General features: G+C 33.6%; 1 long non-coding RNA gene across 1 annotated transcript; it reads left to right on the top strand.

The window, feature by feature from the left end:
• Window positions 1–851: 851 nt before the first annotated feature.
• On the top strand, window positions 852–5,578 carry LOC132611407 (uncharacterized). The gene is made up of 2 exons (XR_009571626.1): window positions 852–1,821; window positions 5,109–5,578. It is a non-coding gene; the product is annotated as an uncharacterized LOC132611407 (long non-coding RNA).
• Window positions 5,579–10,383: the final 4,805 nt, after the last annotated feature.

Genomic DNA, 10,383 nt, shown 5'->3' with positions numbered 1-10,383 from the left:
ATACAGAGACACAGCGCAACGTGGAACTTTATCTTACGCAGTGAACTGGGGCAAATTTGCTGAAGAGGAATATCAAACTCACAAGCAAAGGTCACAGATCTACTCTCGAACTCGACTCCGCCTACGTCCACAAACACGTGACACATAGGTTAATTTCTCTTTCATATCCACCGATAAAACTCTACTTAATCAACTCTTTTCACAATCTTGCACCCTTTTCTATATCCGGTCTCACCATAATTCAACACTGGGGCAAAAAGCATAACGTAGGTATTGACCCGCTTCTTTCGAACCACATACAACTTGATTCTCACGAAACCCGAGATATGTAGGCAACTCAAACCGTGGTTCGGCCATAATTCCTTCCACCTTATAATATCTTCCACCAATTCTCTTAACTCATATTTTCTCAAGTTCTTCCAAGTTCATATTTGCGGTCCAAACAAAATTGGCTACTACGTCAACTTCTTCGCCCGAAAACTCTTACATCGTCTCCGGTCGAAGAGGGGCATCTGTTGACAACCAATTTTGTCCCTCCTTTATTCTAATTTATTTCGTTGGGCTTCTAAATTTATTAACGAGCTAAGTATTTTATTTTCACTACTATTTCTACTACTATTGATATCGTTACTTTCATCTTCACTATTCTACTATCAATATTACTATTATTACTTTATCACAAGTTTAAATGGTTCGTCATCGTTTCATTTTAGGATTTGTACTCGTTAAATTAATTTTAATTTATTAAATCCTTTACGTTCTATATACTAATTATTAATTGTCTTCAAATAGTATATATTGTACTAGTTGTTAAATTAGAAGCCCAAAAGGAATTAAGTAAAGAAGGAACGATCCACATTTTCAGCCAAATAAATGGCCCAAACGATAGCCCATTACCCCTAAAAATTTCGGACCAACTGAACCCATTATCCATTCCAACAGACTAGCCTATTACCCGGCCAACCCAACAACTCAAATAATTCAGCCCATACCTGCAACGACCCGGCCCAAAAACCTTCACTCGGTTGAAGCCCAAAACAAAAGAACCCTAATCAAAAACCACAGCTGCAAACCTCTCTCTCTCCTCCCTCTCTCTTCTCTCTTCTCTCCCCTCCATATTTAGCAAAGCTTTGTTTCCCTTTAGCCATGGCAGTTTTGGCCTATTCCATTTCCACACAAAGAAGCGTCCCTATATCGGCTTTGCCTACGTTTGCTCTGTCATGGACAGAGAAAGATCCCCCTTTCCTTGCTTCAAACACGACAAATCTTCCAAAATCAAGAATGGTCGAACCATTTTCGGTAACACCGAATCAAATCACTTTTCTTTTATCAGTAAGTTTCATTTTCGGGTACAAAAGCTTTAAGAGATTTTGTCTATTGCTTCCTTTTCTGGATCGGATGATGGAGATACCTGCAAAAAAATCCAAATATTTTGATTTTGAATGAGGCATCTTTGACCAAAATCCCAATCTCAATTCCCGCCCAGATTTCGAACCCTAGAGGAACCCAAAAATCAGCCTATAAATGCTCACTTTCGATCCAACAGAGGGGAGGTTTTTTTTGGGGGTCTAAAAAAAACAGTAGCCATATATTATTGAAAATCATCATATTTCTTGAGCAGTCGAAGTTTCGGGTTATTTTTGGGGGGAACTGACATTGAATTTTTTTTGAGATAAATAAAATCTCTTTTCAAACAAAAGCATACTGTTTTCTTTTTGCTAATATCGAGGTTTCGATTCGAAAGACTTTTTTCTAGTTCGGGTTTGTTGTGTTCGAGCATCGATCCGAGACCCGACACCCCATTCACTGCACCCGCGAAAGGTAAACACAATCCCCTTATTCGTTCTGTCTTTCGTTGAGATTATGGCAAAATGAAATGTATGAAAATGATAGTGAAACATGGCTACTGCTTTAGTTTGGTTAATTTGTAATACTGTTCCTCGTTGGGTTTGAATCATGTTGTCGAAATGTTATGAAGAAGCCCCGCTTATGTGATTTGTATTCCGGATGCTTGCTACAATCATATTCATCAGTTTAAACTTAAGGTCATCTTTTCGGGTTGTATATCGTTAAAGTACGAGTGTTCGACAAATGTTTGTGAGTGCTAATATGCTTTGTGTCGTCTAATACTTTATTCCCTTTCATATTTTCTGCATTTTTTATTTTCCGCTATGTGCTCTTGGGCTCTGTTTGCTTAACTTTGTTTTATCATGTCCATTTTATTAGTAGATTAGTACAGTCACTTGCGTATTATATAGGATTTTATTTTGTTTAGTGATCATGCTTAGTATGGTTTAATCTCATTACTCGTTTAGTATAGTATTTACGTCCTGACTAGCACAGCTATTATGTTCAGTTAAATTTCAGTTTGTTTATCTCCTCTATGTAGCTGCCTCTGCAATGTTCGAGCCATAGAACGGCCTACAAAATTTGTTTATCCCCTCTATGTGGCTAACGGTATCTATTAACACATCTCACCATGCCCGCGACTGTTTAAAAATGACCAATATCGCTGTCGTTTTCCTTTCTGTGCTCACATGGGTGTTTTAGTCACTTAAGTATGATTCCCTTTCCTTTTCCCATAGTTCTAGTTGAAGAATTAGTGTCAAACTTCACAGTAGAGGTTAATGAGGGATAGAGTCTGAATGTTTCTTTTCTCGTTTAGTTGAAGTACATGTATGTAACTTAAGTCGATTATATAATTGTTGCCCAGTTTTCTTTTTCTTCTTCTTGAATTTTACTAAATACAATTTCTTAAATCAGAAACTTATTAGTGTCTCATTTACATGCTTTAACCTTAATAGTACATTCTTTGAGTTGGAATATCAAATATGATGTAGAGAGTTAGCTTTTTTCTAGTCCAGTTTATTTTTTTCTTTGTCGTGATCACTGTCACATTTCTTTTACAGTTGGTTTAGTCTTTGTCTTTTTTGGTACTAAGTTATGGTTCTTGAATCTTTCGGCTCCTGTGATGTTTTCTGCCAATCTAATTCGGCCTATTTGTTGGTGAAATGAACTGGTTTCGAGTTTTGAGGGATTTTGGGCTAATAAGAGCAGTAGCGAAGAAGTCAGTCCTTTGCTTTTTTTTTTTTTTATGATCTGGGCCTGGACCGAAAGTGGCATTCAAATAACTATACTTAAGATCACCTTTTCTTGTTGTGTACGCAGCTTGCATCTATGCATATTATAGAGTTATATATACATTGAGTAATTAGTTTCTGTTCTTTTCTTCCTTACTAGTGATTACCCACCGCATCTATTTACGTAGTATCACTTGTTCGGCTTGAGTATTGAAACTGCTCTGTTATATTGGTTGTCGATTATAAAATCTTGTATATTATAGAATCATGTCACCACTATAATCTTTTTTTTCTCTTCTTCTTTTGCGTGAACACCGGAGCCGAAGAGTTTCATTTTGAGACTCAACGACACCACTTACAGAAGTCCACACACCGTTCATTGTCTACCTTCTACTTTGCTTGAGCGGAAAGTTGGCCGAATAGCACTACCCCTTACGAGAGCCGAAATGGCTTTTATCATTTTCATATTCCTTTGATTTGCTTATCCGTGTGTTTAAAACTCCCTATGTGACTAACCTTTGTTTGCTGTTGGGATAATTCACTACTTAGACTTTGGTTACGTCATAAGTTGCATCTGATATTTCACTCTAGTTAATACACAAGGGATTAGTTATTTAATGTTGGACTTTATGTTATTTTTACCAAAGGGACGTATTTTATCAAAAACTTTCATTTTCTAATAAGTCTGATGTTTCTTTGAACATAAGAAGAACTATCTTGATTTCTTTCAATGTCTCATAATCGCTTCCACGACAAAACTTAATATTTTCAATAAAGATTAAAGATTATCACTAGTATAATTTGCAAATGAGAAAATTGATTTTACAAGATGAGCTTTCTAAAGGGAGTTGATACAAATGTTTCTTTAAATTAATTTAACTAGTTCCCTCTTAACACCCGTACTTTAAACATTCCTTACACTCATGCTTTGCTAGCCTAATTTAATTAATTCACCTAAGTTCGGTCGGTTAACCATTATTAATGGAATTTAAAGGATGCCTAATACCTTCGCTTTAAATTATTTGAACCTGTACCTAGAATCATTTGGTTTCACAGACTTTTTAAAACGGAGTTAACTTTAAAAATAACTTGAATGAACTTTAGGTGTCCTAATTCAGCATAAATAATTAGGTGGCGACTCCTAATTTTAAATAACCGCGGAATTACCCGGATGTTGTAAACTATTTTGACTCGGGTTAAAATAGGGTATAACAGCTTGGCGACTCCACTGAGGACCACTTAGGTTCTAACCATAACGGACTTAGAGCCTGTTTGGATGGGCTTATGCCTATAAGCTGCAAATAGCTTATAAGCTAAAAAAAATAAGTTAGGGTAGTCTAACTTATTTTTCTTGGCTTATAAGCTGTTTTCAGCTTATAAGCTGCTTTAGATAAGTTAAGTCAAATGGACCCAATTATTTTTTTGAGCTTATTTTAAGCACAAAATGACTTTAAGCTGGCCAGCCAAACACTCAAAAAAGTTGAAAACAGCTTATAAGCAACTTATAGGCAACTTATAATCCGGTATCCAATTAAAAGACCCATACCCATAAATTTTAATTAATTAGATGATAATTTAAAATAGGCCAATAAAATGGTGACACCTGTCCCTCCGTTAAAAATGAGGGGTATATTTAGACCCAAAGTATAACGAGGAGTATATTTGAACACAAAGTATAACGGAAGGGGTATATTTGGACCCAAAGTATTACGAGGGGTTTATTTAACCCTTTTCCAATAGTACATGGGTATATTTGACCCTTTCCCGTAAAAAGAATTAGTATGAGACAGTTGTAGCATAAGCTTTTAAATTAGACAGTCGCATACTTCATTGACTAACTTTATTCATATGCCTGATGATTCCATTTTACTTCTAAGAGGAACTTAACAAAATCAGAGGGCTTAAAGTTGATACTTGTAATGTTCAGACCAACATTGTTAATTGATCCAATGCAAGATTTTCATTTCAGATACTTCAGAAAGACTATAATAAGAGTATTATTTTGTTATCTTGTATATTGTCATATAGTGAAGGGGTCAAAGATCAGTAGAACAGAGATGTGCAGGACTTTGGAACACATGGTGTACTTGTACTACCAGAAGAACCGATGTGGTGTGGTTTGCCATTTCATTCATAAAATCTCTCTCCAAAATTGTCTGCTTTTTTCCTCACTTTTTTTATGCAGGCTAAGCTCATTTGGAGTTCACCAACTGTGAGAAATTTAAATGTATGCATGCTTAAGATCAAATATTGATTTTTATCGGGTGTTCGATACTTGTATTAGGGCCCGACTAATTCAGATTTGTGTCATGTAAAAGGTTCATAAAAGAGGAAAAGCTCTCCCTACCAGTTTTTTGTTCGTACCCGGAGTTCAAATCCCAGAAAATACTTTCTACCCTCATATCTAACTTTATCTTCTTCTTTGTCTTTGTTTTTTTTTTTCGGTTGTAATGAGGATGTTTTTATTCATTAAGCAAACTTGAGAGTGACTACATAGAGATACTAGTCTAGGCAACATAGTGCCCAATTTGTTTCTTTCTAATATAGAAATAGTAAATGCGGGGGGGGGGGGGGGGGGGGGGGGGTAGGGGGGTACATGATCAAGCTCCCAAAAATATCTAGCTCGCATCCTCTTTTTGCTAATTGGTTCGCAACTCCATTAACTTCTCTCTAGATGTGCTTGATCGATACCCTCTCTGCTTTACCCAATAGGTACCTGCAATCATCAAGTAAACTTTATCATAATCTCATGAGTGGTAAAAAAAATATTAAATTCGTTATTGGAATATTTATTAATCAATTTAAGTAATATTATTATTTATTGAAAAGATACAAATTATTTTTATTTATAGTTATTTAATATATTTTTGCAAGAAAATATTTATTTTAAATACCTCACAATAAATTAGTATTTGATATATATATATATACACACACACACACACACACGTTAATCATATTTTTTTTTTAACTTAACTATGTAATTGCATTTGTCCAACCAAACATGACAGAGGGAATTACACTGTAATTACACTCTCACAAACAAACAAGTCATTGTAATTACTGTATTGTGTAATTACCAGGCTGTGTAATTACACCAATTCCAATTACCAGGTGCCTTTCCAAACAGACCCTTAATAAAATTGGAAAACAAAATGAATTTCACATTACACTTTTTCTGTCTAAATTTAAGTGTTTTCGTTTGATTAGACAAAGAGTTCAAGAAATAATAACTACGGAAAAGGGCTTAAAATGCAAAACAGAGCTATTGGGGAATTTGAAGCCCACAGATTCATAATGGGCTCTTCTCATGATGAGAAAGGAATTAAGATTTGTAAAACTTACACAAATAGCTACTTTTTAATAGCTTCTAACTAGTTATAGCTACAAGTTGAAGTTTTACAATTCGTAACTGCTTTTAGTTGTATTTCAGTTGTATCTCGCATTTTTGAAATATAGTGAAATATAGCGAAATACAGAGAAATATAAAACACGTTAGAGTAAATTTAGACTCTATTTTTGGAACATATTTTTTAAAAAAATTCTGAGAGAAAAAATAGGCTATATTTTTGGAACATAATATTATTTTCCTTTTTAAATAGTAAGTCAAATTAAATCAACCATATTTCACACAAATCATTGAAGAGTAAAATCAGGCCCTAATTATGGAACAGTTTTTTAAATTTCTTTTTTTATGGGATTCAATTTAAAACTTCCCATAAATCACGCATAACGGTTGTTCTTCCATAAAAGCTTACGAATCTCTCTCAACTTTTATCACAATCAAAACTTTTTGAATTCAAAAACCACTAAAGATCTAAAAACTTCCAAATACAAAAAAATAAACACTGAAATATAATGAAATATGGTTAATTGTTTAAGAAATATAAAGTTGTAGTATGCGTATATGCAATGGAATACAATGAAACATATCAGAAACTGTTTCATAAATTAGAAATACAAAATGCAGAAATACATTGAAATATAGCGAAATACCAAAGTCGTGAAAATAAAATGTTGTAAAAATAGACTCTATATTTGGAACATTCACTATATTTACACCAAAAAAAAGATAAATACATTGAAATACAGCAAAATAATGTACTGAAATACACTGAAATATACTAAAAATTAAATATATTGTTTGTTAATACACAGGAATACACTGAAATATACTAAAACGTTTTATCAAACACTTGGTGGACATGAAGCACCACAACTCTCATCAATAGTGTTCTCATGAGAAAGAAGCGTGTCGTCTCAGATTGCTACAAAAAGGACGTTATCCGGAGATAAAGACTTTCAATTGGACTAGTTAATAAAGCTGCACTCCGTCATCCTTCACCGTTGTTAGAGCTCTTTTTTTTCACTCCGTCGTCGACTATGGCTCTTTTTAATAAAGCTTCACTCCGTCGTCGACCATGGCTGCTGCTACTACTGTAGGATTCTTCTGATGTAGGTGATGGAACAGGAGCATATGGAGTTCAGATTTGAAGAACTAGAACCTTAAAGTTTTTTTCGAGTTTGGAGATGGAGATGATAGTAATAGTGGTGGTGGTGTTGACAGCGGTGTGGGTGGTGGAGATAGAGAAGGGAGGGAGGGGTAAGTGTGTGGAAGGAGACGAGAGGCTGGAGATAGAGTAAGGGAGGGAGAGAGGCGGCAGTAAGGCCAGGGGAAGAAGAGAGAGGAGAGGAATTTTTTTTGTTAGGGTTTGGAGAAGATGATAAATCTTAAATGTGTAGTCAGAAAGAATAGAGAGGTACATGTATTTCAAAAGTTACTGGACCAGTTATGAAATGTAATTTTGGAAAATAAAGCTACGAAAATTAAATAAAAAATAAAATAATTATTATTCATAAATAAGTCTTACAGGTAGCTATGACAAGTAAATTTTCCTTAAGATTTACCACCCTACGTGACACTTGATTGTGATAATTTAGGGTCTTTTGATGAAACTAATTGATAAAGATTCCTGAGAATGAATCTTGAAAAAATGACGGTGTTGACATTTCCCGTGTTAGATTTTACATGGGGCAATCAGATGGAGCGGGTATGGGTTTTTGTTGGATATCGGTAATATAGGTTGAGTTCTAATTAGGGAAAAGGACACTGTGTGTCCACTCAACCAAACTAATCTCACATTTAATCACTGTTTGGGCTTAATCCCACTAGGTGTTCGGTCGGCTCAAATTAATGCCAAAAAATGGCCGGTTGGAGCAAAATAATGCCAAGGCTAGCCGGCCCAACAGCCCAGCGCTTAAAAAAAAAAAAAGACTCTTTGTGGCGACTAAGTCGCCACAAAAACGTCGCCACTGAAGGGCTGCTACAGCATATATACATATGTTGGAATTATATATACACTTTATATACAAGAATTATACATTTTATATACATATGCTGGAATTAATCTTACATTGATTATACATATATGTTAATTATACATTTATTATACACATATTATACAATAATGATATGATATTTATTTTTAACATATACAATAGTGATACATATTATATACCACAATGATACGGTTTCTATGATACATTTTTTATACGTATGATGCACTTTCTATACAAGACTGATATAGTTTATATACATATGTTGGAATTATATGTACACTTTCTATACAAAAATGATACATATTATATACAAAAATGATACAATTTTCTATTATATAATACACATTATATACACAAATGATACATATTATATACAAAAATGATACATACCTTAGTGATTCATATTTTATACAGTTTCTATACATTATAGATAGGTACTGATACATATTTTTATGCACAAACGATACATATTATATACTAAAATCGCCTCAGAGTTTTTTGGGATATTTCTTATTAAATATACACATATTATACATGTTTTGGGATATTTAACCTTTAGTGGAGACTTTTTTAATTGTCACTAAAAAGCCTGATTTTTCTGTAGCTGCCCTAAAAGTCGCCACAAAAAAACTGGCTTTAAAAAAAAAAAACGATGGGGCTGTTGGACCACCTAGCCTTTAGTGGCGACCTTTTAAATCTTTTGTGGCGACTTTTAGTCGCCACAAAAGGCTTGCTACAGATTTGGCTACCAGATGAGAATAGTTTATGGGCTAATTTTTGGGTTTAGGAATAGATGGGCCAGCGCATGAGATTATTTATGGCCCAGCGGCCATTTGTGTCCTTTTCCCTTCTAATTAACTAGGGCTCATCCAAAATAGGCCAATAGAAAGTTGTTATGTAATTAATAAATGCCTGGCTATTATTTCCGGATTGAGCTAATAGAAACAAGGGCATTGATGAGCCAAAAAATTAACGTCGGAGATTTTTTAGCTCAAAAGGTGGAAGAAAGACAATATTGTACTAAATTTAATAGTTCACGGGCATTTTAGGCCCTTTTCCGAAATAACTAAAGATTTTGAATTTTGGGTATTAAAGTAAAAATGTGTGTAATGTATCAAAATGTTCTTTAAATTTTGTAATTTTAAACAAAAAATGCTCAAACAGAAAAAATAAAATTGAAACGGAAAAGAGAAGTTAATGAAGACATCCCCATGAATTGCGGTGAGCTCAACATTTGGTCGATCTATTCCTTGTTTCGTTCACAAAGTCTATTTTTCCTTTTTAAATCAAATACATACCCGATATAATAAGTCAACACATTGTCTCCTTCTTGGTCAAATAGGTCAACAAACTGGGTCAAGACTAGCTACAATGTTGTCTTGTCCTCTGTAGGGATCATGTAATTTCAGTATTTTAAAAGGCGAGGCGATTTACATATGCCTTACCCAGGCGTAAGCCCCATGGGTACTTAATTTTTAATATTTTCTAAATTAATAAAATAAAAATATAAGTAAAAAATATATTAAAATTATATAAATAAAAAAGAACTAGTATAAAATGTATATATTTATTAGTAACGTTCTAACATATGCATGACCTATTAAAAAAAATCTTGAAAAAGTGAATGTAAAGATGCATTACACAATTACATGACTATGATGAAGCATAATTAGTGTTGACAAAACGATGCTCTGTCCTAATAATTCAAAAATAAAATTGACAATAATATAAAGTTATTATTTTAAAACCTAAAACTAGATACAAATTAATACTCATTATAATACAAATAGTCAGAGTAGAATCTTCAAAACATTATCTAAACTGGAGTGATATCAAAAGAAATTCTAAAATTAAAAATTATCTTGAAAAACATAAATTGAAGAATGCTAACAAAATCTTGAAGAAATAAAGCATAAAGAAGGAAAATGCAAACATGGAAGATAGTAAGAATTGGAGGACAAAA

Source organism: Lycium barbarum, chromosome 9 (assembly GCF_019175385.1).
Source record: "Lycium barbarum isolate Lr01 chromosome 9, ASM1917538v2, whole genome shotgun sequence".
Taxonomy (NCBI): Eukaryota; Viridiplantae; Streptophyta; class Magnoliopsida; order Solanales; family Solanaceae; genus Lycium; species Lycium barbarum.
Note: the sequence above shows the minus strand (reverse complement) of the source record. Positions and strands in the feature narration are given on the sequence as shown.